This window comes from Egretta garzetta, unplaced genomic scaffold, assembly GCF_000687185.1.
Source record: "Egretta garzetta isolate BGI_Z169 unplaced genomic scaffold, ASM68718v1 scaffold457, whole genome shotgun sequence".
Lineage (NCBI taxonomy): Eukaryota > Metazoa > Chordata > Aves > Pelecaniformes > Ardeidae > Egretta > Egretta garzetta.
The window spans coordinates 61,726-86,763 of record NW_009260187.1 but is presented as its reverse complement, the minus strand read 5'-3'; the positions used below and the strand labels follow the sequence as shown (position 1 = coordinate 86,763).

The 25,038-nt window shown below is 39.5% G+C and overlaps 1 long non-coding RNA gene across 2 annotated transcripts in view; it reads left to right on the top strand.

Moving 5' to 3' along the window:
• Nucleotides 1-531: 531 nt before the first annotated feature.
• The window catches only part of LOC118452628, a 42,045-nt gene continuing 17,538 nt past the window's right edge, over nt 532-25,038 (top strand). The window contains exons 1-5 of one of the 2 annotated variants that reach the window (XR_004842424.1): nt 532-1,742; nt 2,599-2,695; nt 4,551-4,618; nt 5,395-5,523; nt 6,672-6,770. This is a non-coding gene — a long non-coding RNA (uncharacterized LOC118452628). Of the gene's footprint in view, nt 1,743-2,598; nt 2,696-4,550; nt 4,619-5,394; nt 5,524-6,671; nt 6,771-25,038 lie in introns of those variants that run through there. The other variant, XR_004842423.1, reaches the window with a different exon arrangement.

Genomic DNA, 25,038 nt, shown 5'->3' with positions numbered 1-25,038 from the left:
TGAGAACGGGGGAATGGTTTTGTGAGGGTTGGGACGTGGGAGTCCGGGCTGAGGCGCTGCTCTGCTGCAAGGAGGCCTCTTTTGCAAGGCTTTGGATGTTGTGTATTACCATAAGACAGGCTTGTGCCTCCTCCCTTAGGCCTCTGCCCGGGGAAAGGTTCCCTCAGGTGCTATGTGGGCTGTCAGAGTTGCTGGTTGTCCTTGTTCTCTCACGCATCCTCTGCTTAGGTTGGTCCCCCTCAATCACTTTATAAGCTGTGCTGCTGGAGCTTCCTTGTGTTGCTTCTGCTTTCTGCAAAAAAAGAAGAAAAAAAAAAAATCCAGGCAGGGAGAAAGCTCAGCACAGGTGGGCCTTTGGAAGTATGGCTCTGAGTGCTGCCTGTTCTCCTTAAATTCTGGATGTTATTTTCCTCAGATTTTAAATGTTACAAAGCTCAGCACAGGTGGGCCTTTGGAAGTATGCCTCTGAGTGCTGCCTGTTCTTAAATTCTGGATGTTATTTTCCTCAGATTTTTAATGTTACATTGCAACAGGCTATCTAAGCTGGAAGGTGCTCAGTACTTAAGAGATTTTAGGGTATTGTGTTTCAGTAGTGTTAATAGATAATTATACAAAAGTAAAGGAATTGTGCTGTGATGAGATAATTCTTAAAGTATTTATGTGTATGTTTGTGGTTTCATGCTGGCAGTTAATGCTTTGTACCCTGGACAGTTTGGAAAATAAAATGACTGATACACTTGAATGCAAGCTAAGATGAAAGATGTCGACTTAGTAACCCCTTTGAGGCAAGATTTAGGGCAATGTAACTGCTTGCATAAGTAAGGCTCACCCTCAGGGAGTGATCTCTGTTTTGTAAAGTTTTAAGTAGGCCGGATGACACCTTTAAAAACCTCTGTGAAGGGTAAAGTAAAATAGTGAGTGAAGAGGGGCTGATTTCACATTCCCTTTGCTGTTTTTGTCCTTCTTTCTGTGCTCGCTCTGCTGAACATGTTTCTTTTGGAGCACCATGACAGCGCATAACACTGTGACAAATGAAGTGGTGATGTGAAAATAATAATTACATATAAAATACTGTTGTGTTAATACTGCCAAAGAGAAGATTCAGTACCACGTTGATGTTGTTTTTCAGGCATTTGCTATTTGGCTCATAATAGCTAGACACTTTGCCAGGGAAATGCAAATTATTCCTGCCAAGTTCAAGGTGAATGGCAACCTAATTTGTGGGGGAAGGGAAGACTGGATTATTACTTGAAAACCAGGTTAATTTTTAGGACCATAGCCAAGCATGAGCTTTCCAGTCTAAAATGGTAATTTCTTCTCCTTTCAGCTTCTTCTGGAAAAGAAACTGCTTTGTCACTGTTGCCCTGTTTGTGGGAGTCTGAGCTGGCCTAAGGCTAGCAAAGGTTACCTTAAAAGTTGCTTGAGAAACCTGGAATCTTGAAATCAAATGCTGATCCGCAAATGCTAAGAGGAATGGGGAATCTCCTATAGGGAAGCCTGCTCAGAAAACTAGATAAATAAAGGGTGACCGTGAAGCTCAAAAATAGATTAGAAGTTCTCATCTAAAAGATAGACGCAAAGCATCTGGAAACTGATATTGAGCATGCCTTCATATCTGCAGAAATAGGTGAGCTTGACTGGGAAGAGCAGAGAGTGGATTAGGGAGATCGCACAGAAAAAATCTAAAGATAAGTAAATGAAGAACACAGTGATGAGTGAAACTAAGTGGTGGTGAACAAAAGGTAATTTGCACCAGAAGAAAGCAAAACAAACACTAACGCATAGCTGTAAGCTTTGAGTTAATAGCAAATCAGCGAAAAAGGCCTTGCTGGTAAGAACCTGGGCCTGGCCACAGTGAGAGGTCATACATGGTAAAATGGTCTGATCCAGAGAAGGAATTTCCTGCCTCTTCTTATTAATAGATACAGGTGGCTAGGACAACTCTTCTTTTGGGGGAAAAAAATATTCTAGTTGCTAGGTTGTCTAGGAATAAAACAATTCTAGATTTCACTGAAAACTAGTATTAAAACTGACTGGACTCTAGCCAAAAAATGAAAAATAATAACTTAAGATCTCCAAAAGGAAAAGAAATTCTGATGTACAACAGTCTTCCTGCTTACATCTCTGTCGCTGCAGCCTTATCTAGCAGATGCAAATCTGGAGTAAAATCAGCTAAATGAAGTTGAATATGGCTAGTATTACTATTGCATAATGTAATGGGACTAAAATAAACAGAAATAAGGAATACAATATCTTAATTGTTACCTTTTTAAGTTGCGAGTAGAGACAGCCAAGAACTTTTGAAAATACAATTTTTATCTTGTAATGCAGCTATGTCACCACTAGTAGCTTTGAACCTCTAGATGCAGTACAAAGATGAGCTAACTTGTTTTTAATTCCTTTTTCTGTTGTGTGAATGTGTCAAAGCTGGCATTTGTTAGTGTGGACATAAGAGCCTGTAGAAAACCATGACTTGCATTTAACACTTTGCATTATATTATCTGTATTTCTGACTAGTATTTTTGCAAATATCGATATTTGAATACTTTTTAGAGTAAGTTTCTGACAATGCTGTGTTTTGTTGCTTTCTCGTTTTAGTAAAGCTCCTCTGCAGCATATTTACAACCATTCAAGCTGGGATAAATATGTATCTCCAGGTAATTGGAAGCTGTTTTAGCTACTGATAAACAAACAGGTATGTAAACTCTGTACCTGTTTGGGTTCTTCAGTGTTATGTTTGCTGTTAATAATGATGTGGCTTGCATAGTGCTTCACCTAATACCTGGAAAACAATTTCTGTGCTCCTGCTTATGTGTCCGGACTCTAGCTGCAGTCCTTTCCCTAGCGTGCTGCTTTTAAAGTGCTATTTGTGATGCCTTACCTGTCTCTAAGTTTTGAGGGTTTTTAATATAGCACGTATCTTTTATCCCCCAAGTATATCCTTTGTCTTGCCTTGTGCTGGTCTTCATAAACATCCCTTACTCAAACGTAGCTGGAGGCAATTTATATGGAGCATTCCCCTCTCTGTTAACCCAGGGTGAGGGCTGCTACCTAATGAAATAATCTTCAGCCTGACCCTTAACAGGCTGTAAGCAGCTTTTCCCAGCAAAGCAGGTAAACTCTTGGAACAGTGCAGTAAAGCTTGAAAATATATTATTTTTAAGCATATGTGTGTTCTTACGGGCTTCAGTAGTGGTTTAGAAAAATAAACTCTTATTCCTCTTTAATGCTCTAGAAGGAAAAAAGGAAAGCCACCTTTTATGAACTAGCTTTGAGGGAAAGTGCTTTCAGCTACAGTGGGCGGGGGAAGCTGTATTTTATCAGCAAAAGAGGAAGCCTTTTTAGATAGAAATGAAAACTGTCCTTTCTCAGCATGTTTGAAATGCTCTATTAGTGCAGGTCCCAAACTCTAATGTCTGTAAAACCAATGCACCGTATTTATTCATTTAGTTTCATTTGTAATAATAGGTAGAATAATAAGCAAATCTAAAGAGACAGTACTGACTAGAACTGACAAATGATTGGAAAGATAAAGTGCCTCTCATTGTATCTCTCTTACACCTACATCTGCCTTTTCAGTTGAAAGAAATCAAAGGGAGTCTGCCCTTATTTTCTTGCCTATTTGTGAAGCATGTATAAATTGCCAAGATTTGGGAGGAGAGTGTGATGATACTTTTCAGATCCAGCAAAGGCACAGCTGAAAAAACTGGTCAAATGAAAGGGTTAAGGACACAGGGGAACATTGGTCTCTTTACCTAGGAAATGACAAACAGGACTCTCCTTAAGACCAGATGAAAGGTGCAGGCCACAGAAGCCTTGTGAAGCTGTAGGTTAATAGGGTGATTTTTGGTTACCCATTGGTTCATTTTGCATCACTGCAGGATCATAGAATCATAAGATGTTTTGGGTTGGAAGGGACATCTAGTCCAACCCCCCTGCAGTGAGGGACACCGCTAACTACATCAGGTTGCTCAGAGCCCTGTCCAACCTGGCTTGAATGCTTCCAGGGATTTCAAATTGCTAGAGCAAGTGCAGATGTATAGTTGCCTCTAGCATATGTGCATTTACTGAAACAGTGTTTGTAAATGCTTCTGGTCTGTGGATTTTGCTTGTGAATTAAATGTCCTGATAGGATTATTTCTCTGGGTACCCTTTTCAGCTTTTGGTGCTAATTAACAGCCCCCAAGGACTTGAAGCCACAGATTGAAAATCACTGCATGAAACTTTTTTTTTCTTAACTGGGTTATAGAGTGTAGTCTTCTGATTTCCTAGACTTACTGCTAGTTCTGGCTAGGATGAACTGGGGATAAAAATGCTTTCTGTATTTTTGACCCCAGTTATTCTATCACTGCATTGGATAGCTCTCTGCAGAACAAATATATGGAAACAATTTGCAAGAAAGATTGAGACTATAAGGTTACATTTTTCTTGAGACTGCTGTTTGCATAATCATTTCATGTATTGATCTTATTTGCCTAGCAGCTGATAAGATTTCTTGATGGCATCCAGCTGTAGCTCAGTTTGGTATAGTTGACTGCTTTTTTCTGAAGGTGTTTGTTCTGGGGAACTCTTATCAGAGCTGTGGGCTGACTACTCAAAGATCTTGCAACAACTGGAGGTAAGTGCTGCACGCACGAGTACAATGTTTGCTTTTTTTCACTTATGTGCTTGTCTACAGCTGTTGTAAAGGCTTATTGCTTTTGCTTAACTCTGCTAGAGATACACATGTATCGGTCTGACTTCTGAAGTTCTTATCTTCCTGCAGTAACTGACTAGGCAGTAGAGATTGGCCTGCGCAGGATATTAATGAGCTATTAACGTATGTAACTTACATCTTGTGGAAACAATCACTTGAATTATTTTAAGGTGATACCTGTTTTTGTCACTGGTCATGTGTTGGCTGACTGGTTCAGGTTTGGGCCAGCACAAATTCTGAAGGTCATGACTCAGGCAGCAAACTAGACTGATAATTTAATAGTGATATAGAGTTTGAACTGAAACAATGCCAAAAGGTCTTAATTTGCTCTTTCTTTTTCTTGTGGCAGAGACAATACTGGGGAATTGCTTGATTGTTGATTCCCCTAACAGTTTAATTGGGGACAAAATTTGAATACCAGTAAATAACTTGACTCTTTCCAAACTAATCAGAACTGATGTTGCTGTCATATGGAGTACCTTTTAGCATATCAGTATGTGTTGTGGGGAGTTCAGTGAATGTAGTGTGAAGTTCTGTGACTATTAACCCTTTTTGTTGTCATGGAAGAGAAAAATAATTGTAATGACAAATGCTCTCTGTGGTATGATGTGGTAAATTGCATCTATCTTAGCTGTGCATTTTTCCATAGCTTTGATTGCCACCATCTCAGTGCTCATGTAACCTCTTTTCATTCACAGTGCCATCATCTGTGTGAAAAATTAAGTAGCTTGTTAGAGCTTTCAAGGAAAACATGACGCAGCGTGATCACCCTGTATTCATGTAAATGTTCAAGGCCCCCTCCACTGAGGAGATGTGACCACAGTGAGGTAAGCACTGCGTGTGTGTGATTCTCCACTCTGTGCCTCTGTTCCATGCAGAGACTTTCTTGGGAGTTCATATTGAGGACTGTGGGGTTTGTAGTTTCCGTTTGAGAAACAGGAGGAAGTGTAACCCCATATGCCAGCTAGGTCTGTTTGCCACAGGATGTGATTTGTTTTTGCCACAGGAATTCAGAATTGTGCCTAAGAACTCCCAAGGAACTACTTTGGTGCTAATACAGAATACTACCTGTGTTTTTGTAGCTGTGACAGGTTTTACTTTAGATGTGGTGAAACTGGTTTTGGTGATGCTCTTTTTTTGGGGTGCAAAACCCCTAGTCTATCATCTGTGCCTGTCTGTCAGTGTTTGGATCATCATTGGATAGTGCCTTTTTCTTACCATGTTAGTCTTCAGATATTCTGGATCTGTAGCATAAGACTAGGGAATCACCTCAGGTCTTTGGTGGGTGAAGATTCAGTCCTGCTCTGTTGCTTTCAGTAGAAGAGTGAAGAAGTTACTCTCACACTGCTGGATGGGGATTGTGTGTTTTGTTTCTATAAAGCCAGGTCCTGAATCCAAAGTGTTTGGACATCTTCGGTTTTATCCTTTCACCCTGGTGGCGAAAGGGTTAGATTCTTGCACTGAATGCTCGGTCTTCGTGCTTTTAGCATAGTATGGTCACCTAAGGAATCATAAAAAGATTTAGCTTCCTGGAATCTTCCTTTTACTCAGAGAAAGAGTAGTTAAAAGACTGCAACTTTTTTTTTGTGTGAAGTCGTTACAGCTGCTGGGAGCTCTTGCTTTGCACAGAGGTTAAAGAATCCCTTGCAAGAATTATAACTTGGCTGGACTTGCTGCTAATCTGTGTTAATCTGAAGATCTTGTGTAATTTAAGTCTTTGGGCCTTCATGTTGCAAAAGACTGCCTAATTAAAAGGGGCACTTGCCAGGGATGGGGTGCAGCTTGTTAACGTGGTACACTGTAAGTCATGATGCTTCTGCCTTGTGCCTATTTAGCAAAGTACCATCTACTTTCTAGTGTAGAATGGATTTAAAACTTCAGTATATTTCACATTAGTTTCTGATAAATCATGCTGTTGCTGAACTCTTTCACAAGAAATTTCCCACAAGAAAAAATGGAGATTCTCGTTTTCCAGAAGGACCTACAGAATTTCCAGAGAAGATTTCAAAAGTCAGGAGATTTCAAAAGACATTTGCTCACATTTTCATATCGGACTTCCCCCCAGTACTTCTGTCTTCCTGCAGACAAAAGGTATGCATAATGAAAGTGAAGTTCCTAAGTGAATACCATGAAATTTTGGGTGACTTAGTCACAGAATACTATTTTTCTTCCCTCTGTCAACAGGGAAGAATTCTGCTGTCTGGAAATTGTGCAGGTTTTTTGCAGCCTGCTTTGCACACTGAAAACAGCTTCAGATTTTGTACTGTAAAGCACCACCATTGGAATTTTACTACAGCCCAAATAATTTTACCACTGGATAATCTCCTCAAACGTGCTGTCACTAGTTTAAGCAGCATACAATGAGAGATACTGCAGGCTGTCCTCAGTGTGAAATCTAGTTTCAAAAAACCCGCTCCTGTAAACCTTGTCTGTAGCAGGAAGAATAAGATCAGTAGTGATTCTAATGCTTTTCAGCTGGTAGTCAACATTTTGTGGCTTGAGTGCACATGTTTATGCGTACATAACCAAATGGACGTTTATGAGAACAGTATCACACAAAATAATATTGCCGTTTACTCATTATGAGGATAATACTAATGAGATGAGACTATTGTATTGAAAAAACATGTCCTGCAAAGAACTTCATGTCTTTTCCCATCCAGCTGAAATTGTTACATGACTGTTTCTGCAGACTTGGGGGTAGCTGATAAAATTGCTATGGGAGTTAATGCATGGGCAGGTGAAGTACACAATTGTACTTTATAATGCTGCGAGAGCTCTGTAATGCATGTAAATCTTGGTATTAAAAACAATTACAGAAACTTGTTTAGTGTTGTAATAAGCATGTTACTTCTGAGTAATGCTACAATTGCATGGGTCGAACTGGACGAAGATTTACTGAGGTGTGTACAGTTCTGCTGGACCCACTATTCCCAAGGCAACAGCAGTCTGTGGATGAGACAGTACTGCCATTGTGACAAATCTTAGTGTAGTTGCAGTCAGTGTCTTTTTCCTGTTATAGCTTGCACCAATTTTGGACTAGAATAAACAACACTGTAGTGGCTTTTTGGTCAACGTAATTTGCAGTTTTCTGGCTGACCTGTGCTCACAGGAGTATTTTGCTACCTTCCTGTTGCTAACCAGCAGAGCTAAAAGTGTAGGACATGTCTGGGAAATGTTTATGTTCTGGTGCTCTTGCAGATAGAAACCATTCTGAGAAACACCCCTCATGGCATGGTGAGGGAGTAAAAAAAAAAAAAAAAAAAAAAAAAGGTCATCAATACTATCTTGCCCTGCTGGATATGAACTCTCCAGCTCTAGCAATGCTTCAAGCAAGACCTCACTAGCAAGCAACTGAAAGCTTTCATTCTGTGTGCCTGCACCCTGTAATCCTACGTGGGATGAAAGGGACTAATTAATGCCTCAATGCCAGGGACCTACCCAGTCTTCTGCTGATCAAATACAGTGGCAGCTACTACTGGATTTGGCTTAGGGTCAGGGAAGAGAGAAGGACTGCTGTTAGGGAGAAGGAGGAGCACGTATGTAAGCCTCCTGGGAGTGAACCCCTTTCTCCCTCTGCTGACCAGGACAGCCTTGATCAATATCATGCCAGATATACCCACATCTGGTACAGTGAGAGAAAATGTCCGGAGTGATGATATCAATGATAACTTTTTGATGCAGGTGGTGGAGGAGCCAACAAGAAGAGGAGCGCTACTGGACCTTGTGCTGACAAATAAAGAAGGACTGGTTGAGGATGTGAAGGTAGGGGGCAGACTTGGCTGCAGTGACCATGAGATGGTGGAGTTCTGGATTATGTGTGGTGGAAGCAGATCAGTAACTGTAGGACCACAACACTGGACTTCAGGAGAGCTAACTTTGGCCTCTTCAGGGTCCTGCTTGAAAGAATTCCATGGCTTAAGGCTCTAGAAGGTAGGAGAGTCCAAGAGAGCTGGCTGCTATTTAAGCAACTTTTCCTCCGTGCTCAGGATCAGTGCCTCCCCATGAGTAAGAAATCAAGTAAACAAGGCAAGAGGCCTGCATGGATGACCAAGGAGCTTCTAGTAAAACTCAAAGAGAAGAGGAAGCTCTATGGAATGTGGAAAGAGGGTCAGGCCACTTGGGAGGTACACACAAATGCTGCCAGAGCATGCAGGGAAGCAACTAGAAAGGCTAAGGTCCACCTGGAACTAAATCTGGCGAGGGATATCAAGGATAACAAGAAGGGCTTCTTCAAGTACATCAGCAGCAAACGGAAGACTAGGGGAAATGCGGGACCACTGCTGAATGAAGTGAGTGCCCTGGTGATGATTAGGGGACTGGAGCATCTCCCCTATAAGGAAAAGCTGAGAGAGCTGGGCTTGCTTAGCCTGAAGAAGAGAAGACTGAGAGGGGATCTCATCAACATGTTAAGGGTGGATGTCATGAGGACAGAGCCAGACTCTTCTCAGTGGTGCCCAGCGCCAGGACAAGGGGGCAATGGGCACAAACTGAAACATAAGAGGTTTCAGCTGAATATGTGGAAGAACGTCTTTACCTTTAGGGTGACTCAGCACTGGAACAGGCTGCCCAACGGGGTTGTGGTGTCTCCTTTGGAGATACTCAAAATCTGCCTGCATGATGTCCTGTGCAACCTGCTCTGGGTGAACCTGCTTTAGCAGGGGGTTTGGACTAGATGATCTCCTGAGGTCCCTTCCAACCCTTGCCATTCTCTGATTCTGTGTATGGAGGCTTCTCTTTCTCAGGCATGTAAATGGAAATCTACCTTTCATGTTGAACAACCTGCAGCCCTCCGTGTGTGGGCTGTTACAGGTTTTTTTCAAGCACTGCTGTTCTGAGTGCAATAAATAGAACATTTTAGATTAATTCTTCAGGGAAATAATTTTCAGTATAACCTGGTTGTCAACACTCAGAAGCCTTTGGATATAGCCTAAAATTGTTTGTTGCAAACCTCGGGAGGTCAGAGCCTTTGAAATAGTTGTGTGGAGTAAGCAGTGTTTTAAAAATAATAAACTTCCCCAGATCTGAGCCTGGGTTGCTTTCAGAGCCTCTCAGTTCCTGCAAAGTTTGAGTGACCCTGCAACTGGACTTTAAAGAGGAAATGCTGCTACCTGATCAAGAGCCAGGGCTGAAGGTGCTAAAAAAGAGCTGAGAATGTCTAAAGCCAGTAAAGCTTGTGGTAGTTAGATGAAAAACATGCATCACTGAAGCAGTTAGAGCTGGAATCTTCTAAAGTGCTTGGGATCTGTCAATACAGCACTAGGTTCTTTGGAGTTCTTTAACTAAATTAAAATACAACTTGACCAGGGACTAAGCCATCTTTAAAATCATGTTAATGTGGAGTGAAATGTGTATAGGAATTAAAAAAAGGGGGAAAAAAAAAGCCTTGCAGTACTGTAGCTCCAGGTTTGGGAATATATCTTGTTTGTACAGTGTTCAATTAAGTATCTGGTTTGTGTAATTGTTAAGGACAAACTCACCTCCTTAGTGGTAAGTCCTTTGGTTTATTGGTATTTTAGTAACATTCAGTGCACAATTTACTGCTCAAATGGTTAATTTGTTAGTGAACATGTACATTTGTCATGTTCTGAATATGTGGGTGGGTGTTCTGACTGAATGCATGCATCTGTAGATGCATGCTATAGAACATAATGGAAGCTTAAAATAATTCTTGGCATCATAGTAGCCAGTTTAAGCTTTTGCTCAAGATCTCCATTCATGAATAACCAGCTTTGAGTCTTCCCCTGTGTAACTCATGACAGTTTGGGGATAATTACATTCGGAGAGAGTTTGGGTTGGGGGTAACTCTGCAGATAACTTCCAGTTAAGAGATGAAAACAGTGTCTCAGGGATTACCTGATTCCACTGAGCTATGAGATTGAGCTGAATCCCTGGGCAGACCAACAAAAGGCTGTTGCTGTGGGCAGCCCCTGTTGCCTGCTACCTTAGACCTAGCACATATAGGCTCTCCAGCATCCTTACTGTCCCCATGTGGTGTGTAGTCCTCTTCAGGAACCACACCTTGGTCAAATGTGTCCTAATCTGCAGTAATGTTCTCCTGCCTGCTCCTGTGGTGACGAAGGCCACAAAACAGGTCCAGACATTCTTATCTACATAAGGTTTAGCTTACACCCTGTTGTTTCTGTTCTATTTTATGGGATTGCTAAGCAATTCAGTACTAAGTTTCCTGTAGACTTGGGGATGCCAAACCTTGATCAGGACGGCAGTGATTCTTTGCTACAACTATTAACAAATCAATCACTTAAACATCTGTGAGGTGGATAAGTGTTAACCCTAAAGGCTAAGACAAGTTTTCTAGTGTACATGCTTTTGGGATGTTGCTTTGGGAACACCTCCACTAATACTCTGTTCACACCACAGAGTTTAAACAGAGGATTTTCACCACCAAATTTGTCACTCGTTTGCTATGTGACCTTACATGCTGGGTATCTCAGATGGGCATGTAAACTTTAAGGCCTCTTTTGAAATGTCCTCTTTGAAAGGCAATAGCACTACTAGATGGAGGATTAAGAAATTCTTGTACAAATACATACATAGTGTATTTATATATGCATTGATATTTACATAGTATAACCTTAAAATCTTAGAGAAAAATCTTTAAAAAAGATCTTAAAAGCTGCATGTTTTCTTTGCTTCGTACTGCAGTCTAAATTCATGTTGAATCCAGTTTTTTAAGTAAAGATACTCAGCTAAACTCTTTATTGTTACATGTTTAAAATAAAACAGGATCTCTAAGACTTTGTAGCATAAAAGTTCAAAAACAACTCAAAATAATAAGGGTATTAATAAGAAAATCCACTTTGAGATTGGTTAGCTGTACAATAAGCAATTTACCTGACTCAGCATAACTGATGGCTCTAGTGTCAGTGTGTGGGGATGCCTGGTCCCTTGCTGCAGATTATCTTGTAAATGAATGCTTTGTGAATTAATATAACACATGGTTTTTAAGGATAAAAGGAGATTTAGTTTGACCTAATTGTCTAGTTACTGCCTTTTGCAATAACATGCTGCTCTCTGCAGCTATAGCTAAATAGTCAACTGAAACAAAGATCACCTCTATAAATATATAAATGTTTATTACTTAAAAATCCTTTGACAGAGGATGCTAAAGCTGTAAACTTCGGTGTTTGAGAAGATGTTTTTTATTTGGATGGTCCCCAAAGAGATATTCAGATTCTAAGCTGTATTTCTTCCCTCAAATACCTGCATTGTCTTCAGTAATAAATTTGCATGTGAACTGGAGGAAGGCGTTTGGCCTATTCTTAGAGCAAGTCAAAATTACACTCTGCTTCTTCATGAACAGCTGTACATCTTCCTATTATCTCTTGTGTATCAGCAATGTGTGCAAGGCACAGAAGAAAGTCTTTGCCTTGGAGGAATTTACAGCCTAAATGTAAAAGCTGAAATGTTATTTAGGGATTTTTATTAGAGTTAAGATCTTTCTGCTCTTTACCACTGGGTTATAGTGTGCAGATAGATGCCAGGTGTGTGTATTGGCTTCTGCTGTGCTGCAGTAAAAAAAGAGTATACACTGTTGGGCTTGCCCTTCTTACTGGAATTTTCCCCCATATGATCTACTTGCGTGAACCTGCGTGTGGCTGCTTCCTAACTCAGTTCTTAAAATATTATCACTCTTAACTTAAACACTTGATATAGTTGAATTTTTTTCTGAAGTTAATTACTCTGGTAAATGGGTTGGGGTGCAAATACATGTGCAGTTATGTTGGCGGACTGGGGAGAAGGGAGAAACACTTCAGTGGAAGAAAAGAGCAGTAGTAAGTGGCTGGGAGTAAAAGCCTCTTTAATTGCCCACTGACACTGAAGCACATCCAACCACAGGTGTAGTTATTGACACTCATTGGGTGGGTAGAACTGGATTTCGTTATCAGACTTGAGAGCAGGACTGGATCTGGGTCAGGCTGAGAGTTGAAGGGAGTGTAGGACAGGGAAGAGCTGGTGACAGATGGCATCATAGCGGAAAGAATGAGGCAGCTCATCAGCTGGCAATGTTTCTGCCACGTTTTGCCAATTACTTGTTTTTCTTCAGGGAGGAATTTGGTGTTTGGTTAAGTTTTGTCATTAGTTTTTATAGTCATTGATCCTAGGAAATCATCTTGTCTACTCTGAATTTAGTATTCCTTAAATTCAAAGCTATTTTAAATGCTAAGGAATATGACTCGAGATCCCTGTTTAGGACTGGATCTTAATCAGAAGTCCAAGTTATATGTAAGTGTTGTGGCAAAGGGTTCCCCAAAACTCTAAGCAGAATATTCATCTTTGTGGCAGATGGTTCTACTGTAATTACTGGTGCATAATCTCTCGAAAAAGGAAGTAAGCTACTAATGAGTTTATGAACTAAGCATTTCAACTAAGTTAACTTGTTTATATTGGCTTACTGCTTTTGCAGTAAGCTTAGAGTTAGGGAATACTGCTTATATTTTACAAGCGGGGTGATTTAGTTTAGTGATGGCATAGAAGAAAAGGCCTCGTACATTCATTTTTTATTCAAATAAGTATTTCTTAAGATTTGTTAAACAATGAGATAGAGTTTTATTAATCATTCCTGTTTTTCTTAAGCATAAAGCTAAAATGTATAAAACCAAGCACTAACTTCATCTCTAGGGAGTTTAGCAGTTTAGTTTTCAGAAGAGGTGGGATTCTCATTGACTAATTTTTCATGTGCCTTTTTTTAATTCTTGCCATAGGTTTAAATTATCAGTAACTTACTAATGAATAATAGTGATCGTTAAGCTTCAAAATTTTAATACTTTTTTTACATTTGTTTAGTTAAAAAAAAATATGAGTAGCTGCCTGTGAGAAGGACAACTGCTTTCTTGAAGGGAGAATCTATCTATTTATATATAAACATTTATTCCATGTTCATCACCATAGTAACTGGGGCCTCAAGTCAGTGTGCTTTGCTGAGCAGGGTTGCAAATACTGTAGTGAGCCAAGGCCTGAACTTCTGTATGAAAATGCAGGTTTCACAGTTGGTTGAGGCACAGCTAGCCCCTGCTACACCTTCTTGACCTCTCCCTTGTGCCACTATTTATATTCCTGTGGCTGCAAGCATGGTGGAATTGGGGAGCTAATATGATTGAAAAATAACCTCCGCAAAAATGAGTGTACACCAAATCATCCTGATCTGGCTGACCACATGATTGCGTAAACACCAGTGAGGCACTGGGAAGAGTCAAGAATGTGTGATTGTTATAAGTGTGGGGGGAGGCAGCTACAAATTAAACTGGTTACAAAGATGCTGCTGAAGCTACTTGTTTAGGCCCTGGCTGCGCTGTAGCTGAAATCATTGAAAAACAGGTATTGGGTCGGGAGTTAAGCCAGTTTAAGTGAGGAAATGATGTAACCCATATTAATTTTAAAATGGTTTTGTGACTTTAGGAGTATATTTCTGAGCCAAGTGTGTCTACTGTCTATACTGAAGTGCTGTTCTGAGAAACGAAAATGCTAAAAGGATGAAAATTCGATGTCTCTTTTCATGTGCTGACCTCTGAAAAGTGGCCACAGTATCATATCAGAATGTTAATTTCAGGAGTCCTGTTACAATCAATTTACTGCATCTCTTTACTTTCAGTTTTATCTTCTTTTTATCTGTACCTAGACAATTGCTTTCCAGAGAAGCCTAATCTTTTTACTTCAGCTTTTCTTTTTAACAGCAGCAAGGATAGTAGCCAGCGATTTCTGTAGCCTATTCGTAAATAAATCTTAGATGTATTCCTTTTTCGGCTGCTCTCTCTGCCTTGTAAAACGTTGCAATAGATGTTTTCTATAACTACAAAACTTTACAGACTCAGCTTCTAAAACGTATTTATCCTAAAAACTTGACGAGAGCTTTTACTTTTTATCTGCTACATTAACCAGGCCTTCATTTTGAGCCTTTAAAATTACGGTGCCGTTTTATTTTCTGGTGCGCTTTAGATCATTGTTTCTCCATCCAAGGTCCTGATCTCATGGAGACTTGCGCACTTGTTTAACAATGGATGATGTTTCAAGTGGTACCACTGATTTATTACTCTTCCTGTATTGTTACCTGATTTGAAGACAGTCAAGTACTGGGGTATCTACATTACTTCTGCAGTATTTGCAAAAAGATAAATGACTTGCAGGTGTAACACAGCACTACAGTTAATCATGCTAGCAAACTGCAGCATGAAATGTTATCTTGTATAGCCATTTATAGTCTGAGTTTTTAAGAGCTGTAACTCTCCTTTTGGCTTGGTTAACTTCTGTGGCTCTTGCAGATTACATTTGCAATCAAGTTGTTGCCAAACTTCCACTCGATGTTAAGGTCATGTTTACTACTGCGCAACTGCATAGTGAAGAGTTGCAGTAAAAGCAAAATAAACTTTAAGATTCTTGACGAAGCAGCTTAGTGTCACCCTATGGGAGCCTGATAGCAAGTAGATGTTGGGCAGAAGCTCAAACCGACTGTAGACCAAAGCAGAATGTTTTTGGCAGCAGTTAAATTTTACTGTTTCATTATAGCTGATGTGTCCTTGACTGCAGTTCTAATAAAAACATTTTGTGCGTATTCTGAATAGTGTTTAAAAACTAACATAGATGTAAGAAAACTGGAGTCTGCAGCTCTCCATATGTGGTGTTAGTACTGTGAAGACTTTCATCTATTAGCCAGATTGAGTGATCTGGTAGCCTCCTAAAAGAACTGTGCACATTGAATTTCTGGCACTGTTCATGAAAAGAATGCTGTTGCTGGAACATTTGAGTTCCTGTTACTCTTCCAGGGAATAGATACAAAGGCTAAATGTGGTCCTCCCAGATGAGTGTTAAAGTACACTAGCAGTGATCTGCAATAGAGCTTATATTATGGCTATAACTGTTCTGAATTAAACATCCATAACCACGCACCCCTTTTTCTTTTCAAATCTTGTAGATAGATGCATCTTTGCTGGCGTGAATGCCAGTAACTATTTGAAATTTAAAAAAACAAAACAAAACATGGCCGAGGGAAGGAGTATTACTGCTGCTGACATTTTGAGAAGCCTTTTTTAGCTAGCTTTAGGGAACAAGATGTATGCAGTGATGATCAGCTGCATTTGACAAGCAAAGTTCTCCAAAATACTGTTCCTAGTGTGAAAACAGGCCACAGAGCAGAGGATAAAAATGGTTTTGGTTTTGTTTTGGGTTTGGGTTTTGTGAGGGGGAGGAGGATTCTTTGTTTTTTGTATTATCCTTACAGGAGGGAAAATATATAACCCTAATTTTTGTTAAACACCAAAAAGCCATAGAGGACCAACACCTTACTATCCCACTTGTATAAAAAGCTTCAACTGGAGGTCTCAACTTTTTAAAGACCAGTCAACCAAATATGTAACATTAGCGTGCAGGAAACCACACTTCTCTATTTCTGGTATCTATGGACAGATTCTTTTTTTTCCCCCAGTTTTCAGTTACTGGAAAAGTCAATACAGCTGGTATTTGGGGGATGATTGTCCAACTTTCTGGTGTATTGCAAATACAGGTGCAAAAGTTCACAGAGCAGTATTAGAATTGGAGCTATAATAGAGTTATCACCTGGCTCAGTATGGTTTGTGTAATCTCAAATCCCAGTGAACCTGATGGGATCTAAAACCTTTTCTCACAACTAGACTCATCCCTTTTCTCTACTGTCAATTACTTTTGCTGGTTTATTTTTGTTATAGTATTTCCCACTATAGACCCAATTAAAAGCAATCTGGAATAATTCCAATACTCATGTGTATCAGGGAGGACCTAAACTACCAAAAAGGGATAAATTTTGGTTCCTTTGCTTCAGTATGATCAATATGTTTCAAATCTCCACGAAGACGCTTTCTAAATATTTTTTCTTAAATATCAGGTATTTTTGTGGAGTATTTTAATTTTTAGTTACTTACTAAAATTAACTTTAGTTACGACTTCAATTTAATTTTTACTTTTGTTTAATTGTATTCAAAGTATGGGAAGCAAGAACAGTTTTGTCTCCATTGATATTTCACAGATGCAAACTACTCAGAAATGGTAGTGCATCACACAGAGAGCATTTACAACATTCTATTCTTTTACTAGGCAGGTCAAATACCTTAAATAAAGCCATTCTGGATTGTCAAACTTTTAAAAGGATTCAATGCCTTCTGTGTAGCTTCCATGTTGTCATGATATCCAAGCATCATGTGAGTGTTTCATGTTCCATAAGTGAGCTTCCAAATCAATGTATTGACTTTGTTCCTAAGCTGGAGGCACTGTAGTTGCCAAAGTTCAAGTTTCACACTCAAATAGCAGTCTAATTGAAGCAGAAAAGTCCCGCTAACTGCTCTGTTTTTCTGTGTTCGCTTTGCCAGGCAGGAGTTGAATCATGCCCTCTGGAGACTGCAGTTGGACTCTCCAGTCACATCCCCTTTTCTTTAATTAAAATTGTGGTATGCCTCCTATGCAAGAGTAGCACAAAAAGGAACCATATTGGGATAAAAGATCTGGTACTCATTAATGTTCAGGGTTAAGTAGGTATGTGGCTTAGTAAGGATCATACCCTACCATTTATTTTTGCTAATTTGCAGTAAGAGAAAGGGTTGAGGCCAAAAGAACCTTAGAGAGCCAAATGAGTATTTTAACCCTTCATCTTGTTAGAAAGCAACACTTAGAAGGAAAAAAAAAACAACCCCACACTTGATGTTTATCAGTCTTATGTCTATGAGCCATAGTAATTTTGCAGGCATAATACAGAGGTAAGTAGTCTTACTTATATACAGTCTTAGTTAGGGAATACTACTTACTTATGGAGCTCTTTAGACCAAAGCACATTTTTGTAGAAAACTTTCTGTTACAAGAATTTCCAGTTACTAGATCAAATAAATTAAGCATCCCAAACTTCCATTTCACTTTTTGTGTGTAAGTATCGCATTTCTGCTAAATATGCTTGAAAATTGAAAGGTTTTGGTAAGGTTTTAGTTGGCATGTGTTTTTTCTAAACTTCATTTGAAAAGTAATTTTTGAAGGATCTTTAATATTAGGAAATGCTGTAAATAACAAGGGACGATTGTTCCCCTTTCAGAATTGTCTGAGATTTTTCTGATTCTTACAGCTTCCAATGTCCCTTTTTCTTTCAAGCTCAGTAAAAGCAGGTAGATGCTTAGCAATTCTGAAATTCAAGCTGTATATCTAGGTATATAGCTTTGCTTAAAACATTCTGGATCGGTTTATAAGAGTGATCATTGGAACTGGAGTGAAACCAAGTAATTCTTATTTCCCAGGCTTGAATTCTGATTTCCTACCTTTTACTCTGTCCTTTGCCTTTTTATTTTAGAGTAAAATCTACACCAGTGTTTTGTGTTTCTCAGTTGCAGTTTCATGTTGTGAGAGAGTGATTCTTTTTAGGATAAGTCCATAATTTCTTTTCAAATGTAGCCAAAAAAGCAAAATCTACTTAAAGAAACGACAGGAGTCATGAAATGAGTGTAAATATTGGTACACTGTCTTTGTAAGCTACAAGTCCTACTGGGAAACTTTGACAAGTTCACTTTAAGTTCTTGTACTCAAAATAAATCAAATGAGCACTGAAAATGCAGCATTCCTCATTAAAGATTTTACTTGACCGAAGGAGATTTAACCTTCCCAGGTGATCTTGGCTACCTTCCAAAATGTATCACGGAGGATGCTTTTTTATCTGCTTTCTATGTTCGAGCTTTATCAGTATTCATAGTGAACTTTCAGGAGACTCTCTGGACATTTACTTTTGCAAAACATCAGTAACATGTAATTATGATTAAAAAAAAAAGGGGACAACGAAGGCAGCTTTACACAGCTGTCCCTTTTCCCTCTGGGACTTATTAAGTGTTATACAAACAAGACTCTCTGGTTGCCTTTGCTTGTACTGGGACTTGCAGTCTTTTCTCAAAGTATGCTGTCTGGCCTGTTTTGTTTCTTTATTAATATTTTTTAGCAATTTACATTTACCATATAGCATGATAATTTTGCAGGGTTAATCACCTGTGAACAGGAAAAGTTTTGTTCTGAAAAATTACTCTGAGCATAGAGTGTGATCTGACATGGTCTGCAGATTGTTTGGATGTTTTGGTTTTCCTAAAATGTTAGATAGTGCTTTGATTAAAGAAAGTTTAACACCACTAAGTTATCAGACCAGAGCTGGCTTTTCTGACTTAACATTTAACCCTCTGTTAAGTGCCCATGGCCTGCAGCTGAATCTATCTTTACTAGTGTTGGTTATGTGTAAGCCAAACACAGCCTGCACTGCATGCTTATACCATAGTTGGCTTTGAAGTTATAGCAAGTATTGAAGACAAGGAAGACTTGTAATGTTTTTTTAAGTTATAACTTTAATAGGAGGAAAGAGTTCTGAGCAGCATATGCTATTTCTTATGTGGCTAGTCATAAAATCAAGGTTGTAAGACCTTTGGAGCAGATGTATTTCACCTAATCCTTTCTATCCAATTTTGCTCCACAGAGCTTTGATCTGTGATTAGATCTGTGTGTATAGATCTGTATATATAGCAGTTAGTTATTATGGCAGAACCATTTCTTAAAATTCATAAAAAGCTGGAAACTAGGTGAGTAGGGTATCACTAGCACTCTGAGTGTACAAACCCATAATGCATTCTTAAACACAGAAACTGGTGCCCAGGCTTATTACTTATCACATGCAAAATATGTTTACCCTGATATTTTGAAATTACTACTACAACAGGCCTTGAGGGCTCATTGTCCCCTTGGTCTGCATGTGTTATTCCCACTGTTGACGATGGGAATTAGCTATGCACATCAGGAGGAGGGTATACCCATTGGGCTAGAACTGAAGACAGCAGGGAATATGAAATTCTCTAGCTATTAGATGGTGAGAACAGCACAGCTTAAGCATCGCTCCCGCTTGGCTTGTCACCTCTGTGGTTTGTGATTTTTTTTTTTTTTTTTTTTTTTTTTTTTTTTTTTTTGCTAAGAAAACAGTAGTGGAAGTAGCAGCTGTGAAACATGATGATAGCACGGTACTACCTTGATAGAAATTGCAGCTCAGAGCTGCAGATCAGGTGTGGCACAGAATTTTGAATGATGGAAGTGAGCTGTTTTTCTGGAAAAAGCAGCCATCCAGGTTAACCCTAGTAAAAGCTGACTGGCACTTGCCAGATTAATAAATAGTTGTCCAAAGAGAGGTTTGCTTTAATCTCTGTCCTTTAACATGTATTTTCAAATTTGTATTCGGTTATATCTTTCAGATGTTAGGCCAGATTTCTTCTCAAGATGTTACATTCTTTGAATTACTGTTGATTTATTGTTCCTCTGCTAGTACTATTTGGATAGCTGATACCTTCAGTCACATGAGTAAAGTTTATATATGTCAGATATGTCTGGACATAAAGGGTGTTGGACTTGACATTCTTAGGTTTTTCTGCTATATAAGTAATTGCATTAGCTGGGGGTGGGTGGGGAGGAGCAACAGTGTGATACAACAAAAGGGTCCCAGAATGGTTTAGCTTATAAATGCTTGATTTTTCATTTTCTGGTTTTGTTTTGGTTTTTTTTCTTAATTTTCTGAATCTTCTTTGCTAATCCTGTGTGGAAGTTGCCAGGCGTGGGGCACTCCAGAACTGTTTAGAGCTCCTACATGTTTCCAAAATGAGAACTGTGCAAGAGATTCAGTCATCTTTGCAAGAGAAAAGCTCCCTCCTGTGGAAGAGAGGAACCTCTGCACTGACTAGGAGCAATGTTAGGGCATAATACTGTGATTTTAAATTAGCAGGAAAAAGGGGCACAAGCCCTGTAAGGGTTTGAAGATACTGGAATTCAAAACCCTGTTCCCTGCTATGTTTTCCCAAAGCAAGTTCTTCATATTTTGTATGACTTCTTTCTAAAAATGCATACCAGTTACAGCTGTTTGCTGTGCATAAGCAAAACTGGATAAATTAAATAATATGGCTACAGTGCAGTCTTCAGTATTAGAGGGGTCTAACGCAGCTGATATTTATACAGATTTTGTTTTCTGTAGCTCTTTTGCTGAAAACCCTCAGTATTTTGGGCACTTCTGTAAATTCCAGTTCATAGAACTGACATTACTTTTTTTTCATTCTTCTTTTTTTTTTTTTTCCTTTTCTGATAATCTGTTCTGTGTATATCCTGAAGATCTGTATCAAAATTATTCTGGAACTTGCTGCAATTTGGGATCCTTGGTAGAAGGCTTTGTTGAGCTCAAAGCCCTGTCTGACTTGGAAAATACAACTGTACAGAAGGCCTAAAGATGAATTTGTGATGGACTAGAACTCATCTTGATGTCAACTTTCTGCTAGAAACAGTATTTTTACCTTTGCGCTGAATAGGATTCATGCTTGTGATCTGAAGGTGGAAGGCTCTAGCTCATTAGCACATTAGCAAAACCCTGAAGCATTTACTTCCATAAATGCTAATGTTATTCCCCTGAGAATGAAGCACTTCGGAGGGGGTGGGGAGAGAGGGATCATTTAGCATTACAGCAGAGATTTAAATTTACCAACTAGGATTCATTGCCAGGTGGAGGACTGAGACTGCACAGAGTGTGCTGACCCACTGCGGAAGAATACTATGTTGAGATTAGGTACTGGGATCCTGTTAACTGGCAAAATGTTAAATTACAATCTTGTTCAGAGCTAGCTGGGTTCTAGCTTGTCACACAGCAACATGGACACAACTTTGGTTACAGAAGCATGTGATTTGGCACGTTCTTTGTGATATGGTGATGTAAGATTTGGTTCTGTCTTTAGAGATTTATGGTATACCTGCTCACTTGGATGCGGTTTGGAGTTATCTTTGAAATGGGGAATAGTTGCTCTATTAAGGAAGTAGTAGTCCCGTTTGTAAGAACTGTGACAGTGCTATAGCTTGGATGAATAGTCCTTATGATTGTGCCTGTCAAGAAATGCAAGCTCCTGAACTTGTGGAAAAGCAAAAACTTCTCATGAGGCTTCATGCAGTGAAGGCTAAAGTTGGGGTCCCTGGACCTCTGTCCACAGAGCACTCAGTGGCTGCTGCTCTTCAGGTGCCAATTTGAATTAAAAGAAACTCAGCAATAGCTAAGGAAAGTCCCTTTTGCATATAAGTACTTGCACCAAGTTCTGCAAGACTGTAGTGTGTTTGTGTGGAAGGAGAGATGGCCTACACAGGTACAAATGGGATGAAGAGTCTTTTTCATTTGGCTTACAAATGGCCCCCAGGTTTTTAAAATTCCTTCATGGTACATATTCTTAGTAGCACCATCTAGTGATCGCCTGGAGTATTTCCAATAGCTGCTTTTCCTCTGGCAATTCTAGTCTGGTTTCTTAAGAAATTGAAGCTTGTGTTGAGTATGTTTTGCCTTGTTCTTTTTCCTCCTCTGCATCCCTCCAACCCCAACATTAAATGTTTTTAATGAAAATCGAAAGAGAGGCTGAGGTCCCATACTGAGTTGCTTAGAGTTTTACAAAATTACATATCTGAACACAGAGTACAGTGGTTGAAATTAGTGTCCATAATGTCAAAGGGGCTGCAATATGAGTTGAACTGTAATATTAAACCACCAGAGAATCCACAGGAGACAGACAGGAAATTAGTCTCCATAAGTTCCATGGTTCATTGTGATACACTACCAAGAACAAAAGTAAAGTAAAAGTTTTACTGTGTTTTTAGTATTCACGTGGCAGTGATTTCTGTAAGGCAACTGTGAGCTGGAAGAACATTGCTTCAAATCCCTGAATCCTCAGCAGTTAATATGCTTTTACTGGAGCTGTGGGAATTGAAATAATGATAAAAATACAGGGGAGAAAACTTACCAGAGCTGGGCATTTATTCTTCACTATAATGACTAATAATTTGTACCTGCTCACTTTAAATGAAGTCTTGTTTGAAAATTTGTAGACCATAAATGAAACAGAATTGCAGAGAAACACCCTGGTATTTCTGCAGTAATTTAAAGCACTGATTTGGATTACCTGATGCAGATTGCGCTAAAGCCTCGTCCTCCTCCAGGAATTCTGCATCAAAGGGGCTACACAGCAGGTAACTCATAACTGATCTGAGAGATGATAGAGCCAGCTGACTTTTTCACAGCATCCTAAGGACCATTACATCATTTAATCTTTCCTTTCTATGATTTTTATTAAAGGCACAGAAGGTAAGAAGGAGATGGACTAAACCGGATTCTTCCTTTTTTGTTCCTCAAGTTCTCCAGTATAAAACAAAATGTGGAGTAAATCAAGCTTGAATCTTGTGGAAAGAGGTGTTTGCATAACACTTGTAATGAGAACATAAAGGAGAAAGATTTCCTGGGTTTGACACTTGAACTTGCTGTTAGCTTGGGTTTTGGCCCTTTTTATTTGTAAATAGTCTTTAAAATTGGGGCTAATGTTCAACACATTAAAACACTTCTTTGCTTGTGCTTGTGTGTATGAAGATACATACGAGTATGTGAGTTCTTGTTTTTTTTCTCTCCAGAAAGTGAGAACTGGATGTTTTACTGGATGTATTGTAAAAGAGAAAACTAGGTGGCTATTAATAATTGCTTTCTTTGTCCACGAAAGTTATTAGCTTACATCAAGTTTTTCAGTGTGCAGAAACGAAGAAGATAAAAAATACAAGAAAATGAATACAGTCTTTAGAACATGCAAATGGGAACAGTGACAGTGAAATTTGTCTCTGAGTTTTCCTGGGCTATCTTACACTGTCTTGACAGAGAAAATATTTCCTTTCTCTAGGGAGAACAAAGTAAAAATGATGCCCTGCACTTTGGATTTTAGGATTCTAGTTTGTTTTTTTTTTTTTACAGCCAAGTGTAGATTGCATGAGATACATGTCAGAGGGGGTGGATTGCTACACAGTTTAGATTTATTTTCTTTGGAGACAGAGAAATCAAAACAGGTGGTGCGTGCTGACCAGGAAAAAACCTGTGCCTCTTCTCCCAGTATAAGGTTTCTCTCTTCGTAGTCTGCTCTTCTAGAGAATCAGTAGAGATGTAGCAGGTAAGAAGGCTGTGGTGGTAATGTGGTTAATGTGTAGATTTTTGGTATTTTGATTAGAACAAAGATGGGCGAGATAGTTGCTAAGAGGCTAGCCTGGCCATGGTGTGATATAGGACAACACTTTGTTCTATCCGGGCTTCCCTGTAAGAATATAACAAGTCCCTCAGTCTTGATTTACACCTGGACTATTCACCAGCTTTCATTTCTGTGAGAAAACAGGGTGCAGCAGTTGGAGGAAGGGGGCTGGTGCACATGCAGATTTTATCCTGGTGTTGAATTTGGGTTCAGGCAGGGCATGTACCCTGACCTGGAAACTAACAAGTGCTCTCTGATTTCCTGAGCCATTTATTCTTTTCTGTTGTAGCAGTGCCTCACAAGAATGCAGCTCAAGGACTGCAGTGCTGCTACTTGAACCAGAGTAGAAAGTGGCACAAAATCAGAGCAATGAACCCTGCCTGTCCAAGCTGTGCCAACTTCTGCTTTGAGTACTTCCTAATATCTCTTGATGGGTCCCACTCCACTGGGTATTGATGTACTCAGTTGGTACGTCCCCCATGTAAGGGCTTCTTTGCCCATCCCATAATATGGAATATAGTGCGGCTTCCCCCACCCCCTTGGATTATTACATTAAAAGTTATTGAATGACTGGGGACCTTACAAGTGTTGTAAATAGCTACTTACTGCAGAGCCTTCAAGGAAAATGTGTAATAGATTAAACAGTAAATGGTGAGAGAAAAGAAAGCCTTTTCTGTCTTTCCATTACAGATGAAAGATGAAACAGGACATTAGGGGGTGGTAGGCGATAGGACGAGGGGGAATGGTTTGAAGTTGCGCCAGGGCAGGTTTAGGCTAGACATTAGGAAAAGCTCTTCACCGAAAGGGTTGTCAGGCTCTGGAATGGGCTGCCCAGGGAGGTGGTCAAGTCCTCATCCCTGGAGGTATTTAAAAGAAGGATAGATGAGGTGCTTAGGGACATGGTTTAGTGGTGGGATGGCAGGGTTAGGTTGAAGGTTGGACTCGATGATCTTAAAGGTCTTTTCCAACCAAAGTGATTCTATGATTCTATTCTGTGATTCTATGAAAGCTATGACAGTACTCGCTAGCAACTACTGACTGCCTCTGGTGAGATCTGGGAAGTTTTGAAATGGGTATGAAATCTGTGGAAATCAGCGTCAGTAACTACTGACACTGAGCTTAGTGAGCCAGAAGCTTAAAGCTACTTACCAATAAAAACTATGGGAAGTTTTGTAAGAGATTTTTGAGGTTAGGAGCAGTCTTTCTAGCAGAATCTGGAAGGAGTATTAGAGATGACTGAAATGGAGGCTACCAAAGAATTTGGGGGGGGGGGGGGGGCGT